This window comes from Myotis myotis, unplaced genomic scaffold (genome assembly GCF_014108235.1).
Source record: "Myotis myotis isolate mMyoMyo1 unplaced genomic scaffold, mMyoMyo1.p scaffold_m19_p_16, whole genome shotgun sequence".
Lineage (NCBI taxonomy): Eukaryota > Metazoa > Chordata > Mammalia > Chiroptera > Vespertilionidae > Myotis > Myotis myotis.
The window spans coordinates 5,504,141-5,521,372 of record NW_023416320.1 but is presented as its reverse complement, the minus strand read 5'-3'; the positions used below and the strand labels follow the sequence as shown (position 1 = coordinate 5,521,372).

The window sequence follows — 17,232 nt, the reverse complement described above, 5'->3', positions numbered from 1 at the left end:
GGGGTGTGGCTCGTGGGTGCTTGTGGGCGCCTCTCTGTGCTGGGCCCGGTTCTGCGTGCTTTATGTCAAAATGACATGAAATGGAATTTCAGTGTCCATAAAGTTTTATTGGAACACAGCTTGCCCTTTCGTTACACAGTTTGTGGTGGCTTTTATTGTCCCGTGGCGGGGGTGAGTAACCGGACCGAGATGGTGTAACCCGCAACGCCCAGAATATTTACGATGTACCCCCGCGGAAAGAGGTTGCTGGCTCGGGTTACAGTATGAGCTCATCCAATGTTGCATAATGCCGCTGTCATGTCACTGTCCCCCTTGTACACGGGAGGAACAGAGGCACAGAGAGGTTAGGAAATGGGCCTGAAGTCACACCCGGCCTGGAGGTGGTAAAGATGGGGTTTGGTTCTCAGAGCTGGGCTCTCCCTGGTCAAACCCTAGCGCAGGTTACTGGTGTTTGCAGGTGAGGGACATGAGGCATGAAGAGCTCCAGCCGGCCCCAGCCGGTTTGGGTCGGTGGATAGAATGTCGTTGGCCTGTGGAACTAAGGGTCCCGGGTTCGATTCCGGTCAAGGCCAGCCCCAGGTCAGGGCTAGTGCAGGAGGCAACCAATCAATGTGTTTCTCTCACATCGATGTTTCTCTCTTGTCTTTTCCTCTCTGTTCCACTCTCCCTAAAAATCAATGGAAAAATATTCTCGGGTGAGAATTAACAAAAAAAAAAAAAAAAAAAGAAAAAGAGGTGAAGTTGTGCATGTGTGAATGGCAGCATCAGGATTTAGGGCCAGTGCAGGGACCTCCTAGTTCTCAGCCCTCCTGTCACCCTGGGCTCTTTCTACCCCTCCAGGCTCCTAGTATCACCTGCTAACCACAGGACCAGACACACAGAGGCATCCAACATGCCCTTAAAAATGCTGGCGCCCGAAACCAGGGAAATATGATGACAACACTAGATATGGCCGTGGGCTTTCTCCTACATACCAGCTTCGTAAATGTTTGTGGAAGAAAGGAATGGATCTGGTGAACGGCTCCTGAACTCTTAGGAGTTTCGACTCTGGAGGCAGGACAGGGACCTGGGGGAAAAGCAGGAGCAAAACCATGACCTGGTCACGGGAAGGAGACCTTGCTGGGCACCAGTTATGTTCCTCAGGGGGTGCGGGGGGTCTCTCGCCACAACGCCACACACCCTTCCGTTAAAATTCCACTGCGGGGAAACTGTTTTCTGTGCATCACAACGGGCTCTACTTTTGTGGATTCCAAATGGTTGGTTTCTTTAAATAGCTTTGTTGAGATTTAATTTACATACCATGCAATTTCCCAATCTTAGAACATTTTCACCACCTCAAAAAATAAATAAAAGCCTGTAACTTTTAGCTGTCGCTTCCGCAACCCCCTCCCAGGCTTAAGCACCTGTAATCTGCTTTATGCATTTGCCTATTTATATGGACATTCGGACATTCGTATAAAGGGAATCCTACGCTATGTGGTCTTTCCTGACCAGCTTCTTTCACTTAGCGTGATGTTTGCAAGGTTCATTCACGACGCCTCAGCATCTGTACTTCCCACGTATCATTCCTTTCTCTGCCTGAGTAATGCTCCCTTGTAGGACTTAAGGCCATATTTTATTTGCTCATTTGCCAGGTGATGGGCATCGTGCTGTTTTTATTTGTGTGGGGGGGGGTGTCATTATGCATAATGCCGCTCTGAGAGTTTACGTACAAGATTTTGAGTGGACGTGTGTTTTCATTTCCTCCCGTATAGATGCCCGAGTGGAATTGCTGAGTCATATGGTAACTCAGTGTGTAACTTTTTGAGGACCTGCCAGGCTGTTTCCCAAGGCGTCTGCACTGTTTTTCATTCCCACTAGGAACTGCCTGTTCTTGCTCATAATTCACACTCCTCCTTATTTTCTTAAATATGTTTTATTGATTTTTAGAGAGAGAGGAAGGGAGAGGGGTAGAGAGATAGAAACATCGATGAAAGAGGAACATCATTGAGCAGCTGCCTCCTGCACAGCCCCTACTGGGAATCGAGCAGGCAACCCGGGCGTATGCCATGACTGGGAATTGAACCAGTGGTTCCTGGGTCGACACTCAACCTCCGAGTCACACCGGCCAGGCCATAGTCCTCTTTAAACACAACGTGATTCCATTTATAAATGTTTAGAGAACGCCGAATTCATCCTGGTGCTAGGTTGCCTCTGGAAGGAGGGCAGAGATGATGCGGGGAAGGACATGTCTGGGTGAGGGGAATGCTTTCTGTGTCTTGGTGGTTTCGTGTTTTGGGTCTATGCACTTGTCAGAACTCATCCAACTGTGCACTTAAGATCTGGATGTTTCGCCATGTGTTGATGATGTCTACATGAAACAAAAACTAAAAACAAAACAAAACATAGATGGAAGGGAAAGAAGGAAAAACTATGCGTTATCTTATGACATGACTTACCGTACCCACCTTTCCCTGGTCAGAGGGCCTGTGGCTGGCAGGCAAGGCCAAGTGTAAAAAAGTCTTTTAATTGATGTGATTAACTACATCTCAACAGGGAGCCTTGTTAACGCCAAGGGGGAGGCAAAGGAGGTTATTTTTTCACTCTCCCAACCAGGGGACGTCTGGGAGGGGGGTGCCTGGGCATTTAGAGGGCCAGTCCCTGCAGTGGGGGAGGGGGATGTGGAAGGTCTGATTCTGGGCCTTTCTGCAGAGAAGAGCTGCTTTTCCCTTTGGCATTAAGATACATTTAAAAAAAATCATTTTCTCAGTTGCTACAACACGAATTCTCCAAAGCCAGCCTGACATTTTTTGTTGTTGTTGTTGTTGCAAGACTGCCTCATCCACCAGAACCCAGCATTTAGACAGAAAGAACACTCTAACTCTTCCTAAATGTATTAGTGGCTGCTGAGCAGAGGACAACAGGACACAAACAAAAAAGAAGTGAAGGGTGTGGCCTCTCCCCCTTAGAATCTGCAAACAAATTTCATGTTTTGACATAAATTCACAGAAGATTAGGATTGGGCAAGCGTCATTAACTGCCCATGTACAAACATCAGTATTGTAACATTTTTGATACATTGCACAAATTGCATCATCTTGTAGGCTAGGAAAAAGCATGTATTTCGCTAGAAAAGAAATACATGGGGTATGCGCGACACAGTTATTTGGGGCAAGATGTGATTCCATGTGTGTTTCTGTTTTCCTTATTGCTCGTCTGTGATTTCTGATTTCCTTTCCGATGAGCATTTATTGCTTGTGAATTAAATTAGTTGCCAAAAAAGTGTTTTGCTGCCCTGGCTGGTGTGGCCCAGTGGGGTGGGCGTTGTACCGTGCACCAAAAAGTTGCCAGTTCGATTCCTGGTCAAGGGTACATGCCCAAGTTTTGGGCTGTATCCCATGTGGCTGATAGATGTCTGTCTGTCTGTCTGTCTGTCTCTCTCTCTCTCTCTCTCTCTCTCTCAAAATCAATAAAAATATATTTTGAAAAATTACTTTGGTTCTCTCACTGGTTGGAGATACCGCAGGCTCCCCTCTCTCCAGAGCAGACCCCCTCCCCTCTGCCACCCCCTCAGCTTGTGAAGTTAAGGCGGCTCTGCATAATGCATTGACCCTGAACTTCGGGGGTAGCTAGGTCGGGGTTTGATCCTAGCAGCTTAAGGAAGTCACGGATCCTTTTTTTGCATCTTGATTTCCTCATCAGAAGGCTGGATCTGATAATACTCTCAGGGGTGAATTGGTGTGGAATATACACTGGAAAACAGCACAAAACTTGGCCCCTCTTATCCGTTCCTCCTTTTCCAACCCACTTTCAGCCCAAGAACTTCCTGGCACCTGCTAGCACTCCACATGACCATCCGGATGACTTCCGGTAGCCAGGCTGCCTCCCTGAACCATGGCGGGAGCTGGAGTGCACCTGCACGCCATGTCTGGTGTGTGTGTCTGTGTGCACACGCACTCAAGCCCATGTGCAAGGCTTTGGTGTGTGTGACTCGACGTTAAACAAAACCCCCCTCCCGTGGATGAGTTAAGACTGCTCGCTGCTGGGGCCAGTTATCTATCCCAGACCCAGGGTAGGACGAATTGCAGCCAACATCTGGCTGACAGCGTTCTTTATATTCTTCCCTGTAGCACGGTCCCTGGCAGCAGCGGCGTGTCTTAAACAGCGCGCCCATCACTTTGGGACCGTTCTCCTCCTGCAAACCTGAACGGTTGAATGCCACCCCAGGCTGAATGTGAGTATTGTGGGGGGTTTTGTTTGTTTGTTTGTTTATTTGTTTTCCAGGGGTGGGGGAGGGCCCAGTGGAGGACGAATCAGGGTTTTGCTGTCTGTTTACCCTGGTGGAGTGTAAGGGATGCAACACAGGAGCCATGTTGTGGCCTCTGGTTTCACCTTCTCCCTTCAGCATTGCCTCCCTGTTCTCGGCTTCTTTTTCGGGCAGTGGTTTTCAGACTTCAGTTTGCAAATGATCACCTGGGAAGCTTGCTACCCCTCCCCGCTGCTGTCCTAACCCGCAGGCTCTGGGTGGGGCCTACAAGTGGCATTTTCGACAGACAGCTCTGATAGGTCCATTTGACCAGGAGGCACTAGAAGCAGGTGCCCGGGACCTGTCAGGACTTCACAAACAAGTTTGAAAACAGATACAGTGATTAGTTTCAAAATGGGAAAACAACCCTAAGAAATTGAAACAGTGATACATAGTTATATAACTTTAAAGCAGCTTGTCAGTTGCAGCTCGGCTTTTGCAAACACGAATTGTTTTTAAGGCAGCCTCTGGATAGGTTTAGCGTATTGGATAGGCTGTATGCCAGGACTGCAAAAACCTGGAGAAAGCCCTAACACCATCAACCCAGCTCTGAAAAATAAAACCCTCGATTATTTATTTTAAAGACATGTTTTTACTGATTTTAGAGAGAGAGGAAGGGAGAGGGAGAGAGAAAAAGAAACATGGATGTGCAAGAGGAACATAGATTGGCTGCCTCTTGCATACACCCCAACCGGGGATCGAACCTGCAACCTGGGCATGTGCACCCAGACCACACAGCGCCCACACCCGAGCCACCTTGGACCGACTGGTTTCGTTATCTGTCCCTTCATTCCTCCATGGTTATCTAACATTCCTCAGGTGGTAATCTGGGCTCCCTACTTGGGGTCTTGTCCTAAAGAATGGCCTGGCTGTCGCAATGCCTCGCTGCAGTCTTGGTGATCACAGGCACCTGAGCAGTCCGTCCGTGAAGAATCGGTTGGGTGGGTGGTCCGGGCCGGGGAGTGGAAGGGGAGAGCCAGAGCAGAGTCCCCTGGACCTCTCCCGCCCTCCTCGTCCAGTCCCTTCGTTCTCAGAATGTGGCGGGAGCCTGGCCCCGGCGCCATGGCCAGTGGCTGCGGGAATTGGTCTTTTGGAAAGACTACTTATCAGGAGCCATCAAGGCGTCCCTTTGGCCTTGTAACCCTCCAGGAGGAATGAGAAGGCGGGGCTGGGGGGAGAGGTGTGTGCAGGGAGGGCTATTTTGAAGCTGGGCGCATATAGGGGCGCATCCCGAACAAAGTGCCACCCAGGGGCACCCGATGCTTCTGCGCCCCCGAGTCTTTCCCACGATGGAGAGGAGTTAGCCGCCTTCAGGAGAGCAGTGGCAGTTTGTGATGTCCCAGTCCCAGTGTTGTGTCCTGCCGGGGATTCCGGAAAGTGCGGAAGAGAGCTGTGCTCTTTGTTGGAAAAATGAAGATGTGGGTGCCTACTTGGGGGTCCGAGGAGTAGGACAGCTGCTTTTTCTCTTCTGTCTTCATCTCTTACCTTTTTGGTAACCTGCCTTATCCAGTTATAAAAAATGGCTTATTGCAACAGAAGAAAAGAAAAACGTATATGTGGATTTGTAGGGACCCCTGTGTCCCCAAGAGGGGCACCCCATAGGGGCAGCCTGACATCCCCACTGCTCCCTCAGGCTGTGCGCAGGTCACGACAGGTGCTCTGGTTGGGGGGGGACGGACGCTGTTCCCCAGTATGATAGCTCCCTGTGCCTCACCCACTGAGACAAGCTGCTGAGCCCCCAGCACAGCGCCTGGTACACGCACGGCTCCCTGAAGGACGTGCCCTCTTTCTCCAAGTCTATGACACAGTGCCGCCACCGGGCCTTTTGTCCTTCTCCTATCCCGTCTCATTTAAAGCCCATTGTAATGGTCCCAAAGGGACCATTGTCATGTAATAATCCCCATTTTACAGATGGGAAAGCTGAGTCCTTAGTTGCCATTCACAAAGCCTCTGCTGAGTCCCAAACTCAGGCTCTCGGCATAAATCTGCATGGACGCTCACAGGACACCTTAGGGTTGCTCTTCATATCTGCTTCCCACTGTGGGGAAACTGAGGCTCTGTCAGATTATTCCCCAAAGGACCCGCAGCCAGAAAGAATCACGGGCACATTTACCCCTGGGTTTTCTGCCTCCGCGTCTGGTTGAGTTTTTTCTGTTGCGCTGTGTTGTGCAAGCCTCCTCCATGGAAGGCACGTTATTGTTGGTCTGCTAGGATCCCGCTCCTTCTTTTTCTGGCTGCCCCATGCCCGTCCCCTTTGCTCCCGGTAGGCATCGCCCTGGTGGGTTTGCTGTAGGCCCCGTGTGTACGCTTCCTCCTGTGTTGCTCTGATTGGGCATCTGTTTTGAATTTGGACAGATGGGATTCGGCTACAGATCTCTCTCTAGTTTCTCTCTCAGTTTTGTCTTTTTACTCAGCACAGCCCTCCTTTGGTGTCTGCAGAAGACTGGTTCCGGGATCCCCCGGGGATCCCCTGATCCACAGATGCTCAAGTCCCCTATGGAAAGGGGTACAGTACTTGGATATAACCTACCCGCATCCTGCCATGTCCTTTAAAGCATCTTTAGATTATTTCTAATTCCTAATACAATGTAAATACTGTGTAAAGTTGTTATACTGCATTATTCAAGGAAACGTCTCAAGTAAAGAAAGAGTGTACATGTTCAGTCCCGCCATGACCATCATAGGTCTAACTACACAGTACACGTCAGCAATAACATAACTCCCCCCGCCCCCCAATACTGTCGACCCATGGATGGTTGAATCCACCGATTCGGTGCCTGTGGATACAGAGGGCCGGCTGTTCCATCTTTGTAGATCCCACCTGGTTGCTCTGTGTACACCTAGCTCATACGGGGCTGCCTCTCCCCTCCCCTTGCCGTAGGTCCTGCCACTGGCTGGTCTTGGCCCTGCTGATGAGCCCAGCCATGGCCTGTGACAGGCAGTGCACACCTGTAGTCGCATGGACTGTGGGAGAGTCAGAGAAACTAGCTGAGGTGGATGAGTCATCGTGCGTTCACAAGGGCTGCCCGATCGTTTTCCAGAATGACTGTGCCGCTTGCCGGGCCACCGCGTGCTCCGTGTTCCGGTTTCCCCACGTCCTCCCGGCACCTGGCGCTGTCAGAGGGGCAGGAAGGATGCGTTTGTAAGCTCAGGCGCATCAGGGCACTGCTCACTGCACGTCAACGTGTCATAACAACATCTTGAGCAGGAGGGTAGAGGGAAGGGGAGAGGGGACGCCTTACTTAATGCAACTCTGTCTTCTATTAAGGAAGACTGTTTCCCCAGAAACCCCCGGTAGGTAGACTTCCCTTACGTCTTTTAGTTTTCTTTTTTTGTTGTTGTCAATCCTCACCTGAGGATATTTTTCCATTGATTTTTAGGGAGAGTGGAAAAGAGAGGGAAAGACAGAGAGAAACATCGATGTGAGAGAAACACATCGATTGGTTGCCTCCTGCATGTGCCCGGACCAGGGCTGGGGCCAGGGAGGAGCCTGCAACCTAGGTATGTGCCCTTGACTAGAATTGAACCCGGGACCCTTTGGTCCGCAGGCAGACGATCTGTCCACTGAGCCAAACTGGCTAGGGCCACTTTCCCTGTGTCTTATTAGCCAGATGGGACTGGGGGTCCTCCCGAAGGCAGTCCCCAACAGAGAGAACGGATCTGATCGCATGGCTGCCTGCCTGCCCAGGACCCCAGCAGAACTGGGCGTGTCTGAGTCAGGATGAAGATCCAGGGGCTGAGCACCTACTCAGCTGTAGTCTTTCACACCAGATCTCTCATTTTGCAATTTTGTGAATACATCTTGCCTCTTTCGTTCAAGGGACTGCCCCCTTTCACGTCTGTGATTAACCACATGCAGAGTTTCTGATTGAGTCGACCAGCACGCGACCGTGACCTTGGGCCCAGATCTGCCCAACTCATTCTGGAATTTGCCATTCTTGTCAGCCGGACGTCAGACCTGTTCCCACGCCAGCTGCCCCAGCGTCAGTTTCCTTCTGGGCTCCCCGGGGAGAGGTCAGGACAGAGATTCAGGTGGCCGAGCGCCCACCTCCGGCCCACGCCGGGGGTCCCAGGCAGAATGCCGGCTGAGGACAGGTGGGAAGAACACCTGTCCGGGAACAGGACCACAGCAGGCAGCCGCTTCCCCTCAGCCTCGCGCCTGCTGTGTAACCCTTGTGCTTCTGCCTCACCAAAGAAATGACTAGTAAGTTCTCAGTGGTACCCAGTAGTTACAATTTACTGAGCAGTTACTCTGTCAGGTGGCCCGGTAAGCACCTTTTTCCTATGATCTCATCACATATCTGCCCTGTCAGGCCCTTTCTGTGTTTTGGTTAAAGCACCGGCTCCAGTCAGACCTCCCATAGAATCCCTGTTCGGAAATGTATTGGCTGGGTGGCCTTGGGCAAGTTACTGCACCTTGCTGTGCGCCTCAGCTCTCTCGTTTGTTTGTGGAGAATAATAAATACCAGCGTGATGCAAACACTTGATGCGTTAATACACAATAACTGCTGAGGGTAACACTGGCTTAGAGTGCACACGTCGTTCACGCCTGATAAATGTTACCTGTTGTTTTTGCCATTTTTTAAAAGTGAGGAGCCCGGCCAGTGTGGCTCAGTGGTTGACTGTCGACCCACGAACGAGAGGTCCCCGGTTCGATTCCCGGTCAGGGCATGTGCCAGGGTTGCAGGCTTGATCCCCAGTGGGGGACGTGCGGGAGGCCACCGATCAGTCATTCTCTCTCATCCTTGAGGTTTCTATCCCTCTCCCTTCCTCTCTGAAATAAATAAAAAATATATACACACAAAAAAAATAACTTTACAATGAAGAAATCAGAGGCTCAGAGAGATCAACGTACCAAACATCAGGCAGCTGGGAGTCGCAGGGCCTCTTCCCCCCTGCACATCGCCAGTCGATGCGTGGCCCAAGCAAGCAGAGTCGCTACTCCTCTGTAGAATAGATTTTCTTTCTTTCTAAGTTATCGAATGGTTTTATTTATTTATTTTTCTTTTTAAAAAATGTCTTTACTGTTGAAAATATTACATATGTCCCCTTTTTTTCTCCCATTGACCCCTTCTAGGCCCCACCCCCCGCCCCCTAGTCCCAGGCCTCCACTACCCTATTGTCTGTGTCCATGGGTTATGCATATGTGCACATAAGTTCTTTGGTTGATCTCCCCATCCACTCCCGCTTTCCCATTGAAGACCTAGTGACACTCTTTATAAAGAACTAGCCCCCACCCTAAGGACACAGCGCAAGGCTTCCAGCACCTGGTAGGTGTGTGTGGATCATTCTGGAAGGTGGCTAGGGACACAGGGCCATGGTGGGAAGGGTGTGCCCTGGGACAGCAAAGGCCCGGCCTTTGATTCCTGGTTCCCCCACCAGACTTTGTGGGGCCTCAGCCTCCTGGTCTTTAAATTGGATTTCTACCCTATTTCCCACCAGGAAGGACCAGGGAGGGCTTTCTCAAGGGCACGTGGCCAGTGCGGCTGATTCCGGAACTGGGGTTTTCTATGTGACTTCCTATTTCTTTATCTCAACCCGAAGTTACAAGCAGTTACACAGCCTACAAGTGTTGTGTCCCCCAAAGCCATGTACTCACTGGAAGGCTCTGCAAACCAGGGCTTCAGAACCTTCTGGAAGAGGGTTTTGCAGCCCAACTAAGGGAAATGGGCTGGAGTCAGGGGTTGCTGAGACTTTCGGAGAGTGGGATGCGTATCCAGGCTCTTGGTTTGGGGGCAAATAGACCAGGTAGCTCTCGGCTACATGGGACGTTCCTTGTGGAATTTGGCCACCTGAGCAGTGTAATACATACGTGGGTGTGAGCGGCCAGGTGCTCAGTCTGAACGAAGGCTCGCAGGCTAGGTGGTTAAAGCAAAAATGGTGATGCTCATGCCCTGAATTTCCTGGGAGGACTTTTATAGTTTTATTTTTTAATTTTGAAAAATATATTTTTTAATTGATTTTAGAGGGAGAGAGAGAGAGAGAGAAACATCAGCCGGCTGCTCCTGTACACCTTGCGGTGGGGATGGAGCCCGAAACCCTGGCAGGTACCCTGATCGTCGATTAAACCAGTGACCTCTTGGTTCATGGTTTGGTGCTCAACTACCAAGCCACACCAGCCAGGCTTCTGGAAGGACTTTTAAATGTAGCCCTGCTTAAGAAGTGACACAGCTATCTTTTATTTTTAAAATTTAAATGTCCTTCTATCCCTTTTCTTCCTTCTTTTCTTGTCTTTCCTCTTTCCCTCCCTCCCTCCCTCCCTCCCCTCCCCTCCCCTCCCTTCCCGTTCTCCCTCCCTCCCCTCCTCCCTCCCTCCCTCCCTCCCTCCCTCCCTCCCTCCCTCCCTCCCTCCTTCCCTCCCCCCAGGGAAAACATTCACACTGTTGAAAACTCAAAAGACCCAGAAAGATCCCCAGTGAAAGTGAAGTGTCTCCCTCCATCTCCAGCCCCCAGACACCCACAGGTCTTCCTTCCAGGACAAGCCAGTGTTAGAAGCACCGTGTCCATCATTCTAGAGATGGGCTGTGCGTGCCCAAGAAAACCGCATGTGTATATGTCTCCTTTCGTAGTGCATGAGGTCGTTGTGTTTTATAGCATTTAAGCTCCATGATTTAGGCCATAACCAGAGAAGAGAGGTGGCCAGTCATGCTTTCCCATTTCTCACCAGTTACCCGGCCTCCGTTCCCAGTTGCTTCTTACCAGCTGTTGCCTTGTCCTGTCTGCCCACAGGACCGGTTCCCAGGCATGTGCGATGACATGGGGACCTCTCTGATTACTTGGCTGTGGACCCAGGAGTAGTCCAGCCCAGCTGTGGAGAACCTTCCTTTCAGGAGGTGCTGGGTTCTGCCTTGACCTCCCTCTGCAGGCAGGAAGCAGGAAGTCTGGACGGAGTCCAGGAGGTCTCCAGAAACCTCCCCACCGTAGGTGGCCCTCTGGGAACCCCGCCTCTACCCAAGGGCAGCTTTTAGGTCATTTCTCTTGACCTGGGTCACCGGGTGCAGAATCACACACCTGAGAGATGGCTGAGGCTATAGTTCCTTAAATTGAGCCACGCATCAATCTCCAGGAGCCCCTAGTAAAGGCAGATTCTCGGTCACTTAATCTGAGTGGCACTGAGACTCTGCACGAATTATGAGCTCCCAGGGGATGCTGATGCCCTGTCCCCACCCTGAGCAGGTGGGACACACCATGAGCGCCCGGGGATGCTGATATCCTGGTCCCCACCCTGAGCAGGTAGGATGCATCTCCTTCCTGCACTGCTGGGCCGCGCATGTTCTGACTCTGTCGATGCACAGTGTCCTGTTTCATCCTCCTGGCCATCCAGTGAGGTGCGGGAACACGGTCTTTTTTATTTCAGGTGAACATGGCCACGTTCCCCACGCGTCCCTTCGCACCCCTTCTCCCTTAGCACGTAACACCTTTCCTCAGTGACTGGGTCACGGCTGAGCTATCTTCAGTTCCTGTGGTTTTGACAGCATGGCTGGCCTGGAAATTTTATTTTCAATGGAACTTCCTCGTTGAACTGCTTTGGTTTTGAAAGGATTCCGTTCGGATGGCTAATTACGAAGCCATGGCTACGAGGAGACAGTTGCGCTCAATTTCAGGCCCTTCGGTGATTCTCATCCAAGGCTCGCTGTCTTCCTCCCCAGAGCTGTGGGCGGCTGTCGGCCGTGTGTCTTCCCCTCACGCTGCAGGCCTCTCGGGAGTTATTTTTAGAAATCCCAATCCAAGCAGCAATGTTGGGGGAGGCCCTTCCTAGCCTCACCCAGTAAACGGTCTGTACTGACGCAAACAGCCGGAATCGGGGCTCTGGAAAAGCAACAAAACCATCGCCCTCTGTTTGTGGGGATGAAATCTGGGGGGACTGAAAACTGCCCTTTGCACGAGGGGAGTCCTTTGTGAACTCTAGCTGCAGTCAGAGTATTGAGATTCCTGGGAAATTACCCAGGACCTGTTTATTTGCAGGTGGTTGTTTTTCTAAGATGTCTTATTAGCCTACTAGAGGCCTGGTGCACGGAATTCATGCACAGGTAAGGTCCCTAGGCCTGGCCGGTGATCTGGGGGGTGACTGGCAGGGTGATGGGGCGGGGGGAGACCCTGCTGGCACCAGTCTTGGCCTGCCTGGTGCCGCCCACTCACTGGCTCCGCCCCCGCCACTGGGCAATCGGGAGGCCCCCGCTGGCACCCACCTTGGCTGGGGGCAGCTCCTGTGTTGAACATCTGCCCCCTGGTGGTCAGTGCACATAATAGCGACCAGTCATTCCGCCATTTGGTCTATTTGCATATTAGGCTTGTATTATATAGGATTATGGGGCCGGGGCCAGAGTAGGACACCTGAGATGTCCTTCCAGGTTTATCCAGTGCCAGTGCTGTGTTCTCAGCCACAGCACCAACCATCTCTGGGTTGCATCCAGTAGTATTAGGGTTCCCAGTTCCCTAAGTGAGTATTCACTAAGAGAAAACTTAAAAACCACACTCACCGGTGAGCGTTTCATCGGGCATTTCTGAGCCTTGTCACCTGCAGCAGGATCATCTTGTGACCTGATGAGGCCTCTAAGAGGCCACCAGAACCCACAACAGGGGCTTGTTTCCCACGAGAAACTGCCCTCCCCGCAGGGAACATACACCCGACCCTTCAGTGGGTTCCCAGGGAGGCCCAATGAATGTTCTGGCTGCCATGATTCATAGGCAGAGCTCCCCACCCCGAGCCCCAAGGCTGGGTGGCTCTGTATTCCCCTGATTGGAGATGCAGGGCCACAAGGGTCGCAGGTTCTGATTCACAGGGTGCCTGTGGGTTTCCCTCGTGGTCCCCGGGAGGCCTTCCCACGTGGGGCGAGAGCGCTGGGCCCCTGGACTCGGTATTACATGTTGGTCTGGTGGTTCTGCAGGTGAAAGGTCGAGGTCAAGGAGTGTGAGAGCTGCGTGGGAGTTGTAGCCCCGCAAGGTCTCTGGGGGTTTTGTGCTGCTGCTGTTCCTGAACACCCCCAGGGCTACGCGTTCCCGGCTTGAGCAGGGCTCTGTTACAGGAATGAGGGTGGTCTATGATGCTCCTCCCGGGCCAACTCCTGGGGCAGGTGACTTCACCTCTCCCAGCTTCCCCTTCCTGCCCTGCCGGGCCTCCAGGAGATCAAGTGAGACTCCCCAGGTGACCTTCCTTCCCCTTCCCCACTCTCACATGGAAAACAAGTTTATCGGCTCTGTAACTGAGCTTCCGAAAGCCTGCCATGGATATGTCTCACACTGTCCAAAATACCACACAAAGACAGCACGGCGGAGGGAGAGATCATTCGCTTCAATTTGCCTTTTTTTTTCTTTTAAGGGCATCAGTCATTTCCACTTGCTAACCTTCACTCACTGCAAGTTTTTTAGTAGCTACTGCTCCCTCCCCAACCCCATTTCAATAAAATACTTGCCAGCCTGGTTTGCGCTGCTGCAGATGAATGCCAAGCAGGCCCTGTTGTTGCTTCCTATACTAGTATTTGGTGCTTCTCCAAGTGATCAATACCCGTTCTATTCACCACCTGGACACTAAGGCTGAGTCTGCCCAGCCTGTGGTTCACAGATACCTAATCAGAAATGCTGGATGCTGTGGGGCTGGTGAGAGTGGGAGTCAGACATAAGTTCCCTGGTCCCTTGAGTAAAGTCGTGTGGGTGTGGGGTGCGTGTGGGTGTGGGGTGCGTGTGGCAGATGTCAGGTTGTGGTTCGTGGGGGCGGTCCCTGCCCTCGGAGCCTGCTGTGGAGGGGGACTGCGGGTGACCACATGCCCAGGGCGGCTGAAGGGGTTCCAGTCTATGCCTGTTATTCCAGCCTTTTTAGACATTTAGCGCTGTCACAGTGTCACAGTTGGGACAGAGACGGTTCTGGAGACACCAGATTGGGAGTTCTTAAAGAAATGTCATTAACAAAATCATAAGGATGAGACAATGCCTTTGCAGGCTATGCTTGTTGATTGAAAAATATCCGTGTGTAAGTGGATCGTGCAGTTCACACGTGTTGTTCGGGTCTGCTGGATTATTTCATTTCCCCTCCCGGCCACCCGCTGGTTAGGTACCATGACTAGCCACAAGTTAGAGATAAGAAGATTGAGGCTTAGGGAGCTTGAGTCACTTGCCTGAAGCTCTATAGCTATTGTTGTTAAGTCATTTGGATGTCTATTCAGTTAGAATTTTGAGATTTAGAATTGCAGGGACCTGGGATAGTATTCTGCAGCTATCGTTGGTTTTGTTTTTTAAATATTTTTTTTTATTGATTTCAGAGAGAAAGGGAGAGAGAGAGAGAAAAAAAAACATCAATGATGAAAGAGAATCATTGATCAGCTGCCTCCTGCACCCCTGTCCCTGGGGATTGAGCCTGCAACCTGGGCATGTGCCCTGACCAGGAATTGAATCATGACCTCCTGATTCATAGGTTGATGCTCAACCACTAAGCTACACTGGCCAGGCTGGGGCTACCATTTTGCCAGCCTTGAGATCTTGGCCTTGTGACTCTTAGCTGCAGTGTGCCCATCCGTAAAATGGGGGTAGTAACACTCACCATGGCGCATGCTGTCTATTGTCTCCTCAGTAGCCGTTGCCTCTCTACTTTGTGGTGCCTTGATAGTTCTGGGTGGTAAGGAGGAGGCCTCAGGGAAGACAGGCCCCAACCCCAGCCGCATGAGATGAATCAAGACTGGTTTAAACCAGATATGGTCATGGCGGCCATGTGTTGGCAGATAGGTTTTCTGATTGTGTTAGGGGAGGCATTCTCTTTCCAGATAAAAAGACAGAGCCCCTGTTAGGGGAAGCTCATGTTACCTTTTCCTGCCTGGATCTCTGGTATGATACCTGGAACTACAGCAGCCACCTTGCAATCATGGGGCAATAGGCAATGGACTAACCTGGTGGAAAGGTTCCTAAAAGATAGGAAAGCCTGGCCGTGTGGTGGCATTGGCAAGCCCTCCCACCAGCCCCAGGCAGAAGATGCCTCCAGACTTTGTGTTACGGACACGATTCCTACTTGCTTATGCCACCCTCAGTGGGGTTGCTTTTTATTTGCAGCTGAAGGCATTTGCAGTAGTTGTACAGATTTCCACCGAAGCACCGTGTCGAGCGGCTTAATATGGTGGCCAAGAGCCCAATTCCAAAGCCAGGGTTTCTGGGTGCTAATCTCGGCTCTGTCACCAATCAGCTGTTTGACCCGGAGGAGTCCCTTGGCTTCTCTGTGGCTCACTGTCCACATGTGTGAAGTGCTCAATGAATGCACATTGGGTATTGAATGAAGGATAATCATCATACTCACTGCATGTGAGGGTTATGAGCGTTAAAGGATAAGGCATTTTATTACATGATTGGAACAGTGTCTGACACATAGCAAATGGCTGTGTACATGTTTGTAAAACACACAAACACACACACGTTAAAAGTGGTCACTATTACAGGCGTGGGCTTGCTCCTGGATCTGGTCATCAGCCACGTGTGCCACCTAAGAGAACCTTGACCCTGTCACTGCTGAGACTCATGGAGCATGAAACTCCCCCTAACGCCTGCCTCAAAGCAGTAACACTGGTGGTTTCTTTTTGACAGGAAAGGCTCCTGAGAGAACAGTGACTTGTAAAGGAAGGAGGAGCTGTGACTACCAAGTCCTGTCATGCAGTGAATGACCAAAATACCCAACTGGCCCATGCAAATGGGGGTGGGTCTCCCCCGACGGCCCTGGCAGAAGGCTCTAGACTTTTTTGAACTCTTTCTGAAAGGGTCTTTCCAGCCAGTGGCTTATTCTTTAGAATCTCCTCACATCTTTCTTGTCGGTAGGTGGGGATGTGTGTGGGGGACGTAAGGGGGGAGAGGAGGGGGCAATGCCTGCATTGCAGGCCCTTTTATGCCACAAGGGACAAGACCCCTGGCCAGTGTGTGCAGGAGCTGGTTTGACCCAGGTCTCTCTCACTTTCTACCACCCACATGGACACCCTCTGGAGAGAGCAGATTTGAATTTGGGCAGCAATTAAGCATTTGAGGGAAGTGTGTCTTGTTTGCCAGGTTAAAGGATTGACTGGTAGATAGGGCCATTAGCACATCTTCTGGAATCTTCCTTCAAATGAGATGCCCATCCCCCTACTTCTTATCCTCTTCACCAACGACAGTCCAGACCAAGCCACCTCCACCTTCTGCCTGGGTCACTGCCTCTACCTGGCCTTCCGGTGCCTCCCCTCCCCTCCTTTCTCTCTCAGCAGCCAGGGGAACGCTGTACAACCATCAACCAAATCGTTGTCTGAAACTGTGGGTAGTCCCAAGCCCTATGGTACTAGGTGTTTTCCTATACATGCCTATGATAAAGTTTGATTTATAAGTAGGGAATGGTAAGAGATTAACAACAATGACTAATAATAAAATAGTCCTTGGAGCCCTGGCTCATTTGGCTCAGCAGATGGAGTGTCGGCCTGCGGAACAAAGGGTCCCAGGTTCCATTCTGGTCAAGGGCAGAGGCCTGGGTTGCGGGCTCGATCCCCAGTAGGGGGCGTGCAGGAGGCAGTGGTCAATGATTTTCTCTCTTTATTGATGTTTCCATCTCTCCCTCTCCCTTCCTCTCTGAAATCAATAAAAACATATTATAAAAAAATTAAAAATAAAACAGCCATTGGACTCACCTGATTAAAAAACACACAACAAAACCCTTCAGTGGAGTCCTGTTTCACTTAGAATAAAATCCAAGGCCCCCCCCCCGCCCCTGCCCCCCACCTCATTCCCTGTACTGGCCTTCTCGCTTTAGGCCAAGCATACCTGCCCAGGCTGGCCTCAGGGCCTTCGCACGGAATGTGACCCTTATGTGGAACACTCTTTCCCCTGCATCCCTGCTGGCCTCGTTTCCTCACTTATCTTAGATCTTCGCTCAGATGTCAACTCCCGAGAAGCCTTCTCTGACCACCCCCTGTGACACACATCCCCCCACTCCTCATTTTCTGTCATTATCC

General features: G+C 51.2%; 1 pseudogene; it reads left to right on the top strand.

Annotated features, from left to right (window-relative positions):
• LOC118670595 overlaps positions 1-17,232 on the top strand; it is a 318,393-nt pseudogene that overhangs the window by 171,231 nt on the left and 129,930 nt on the right.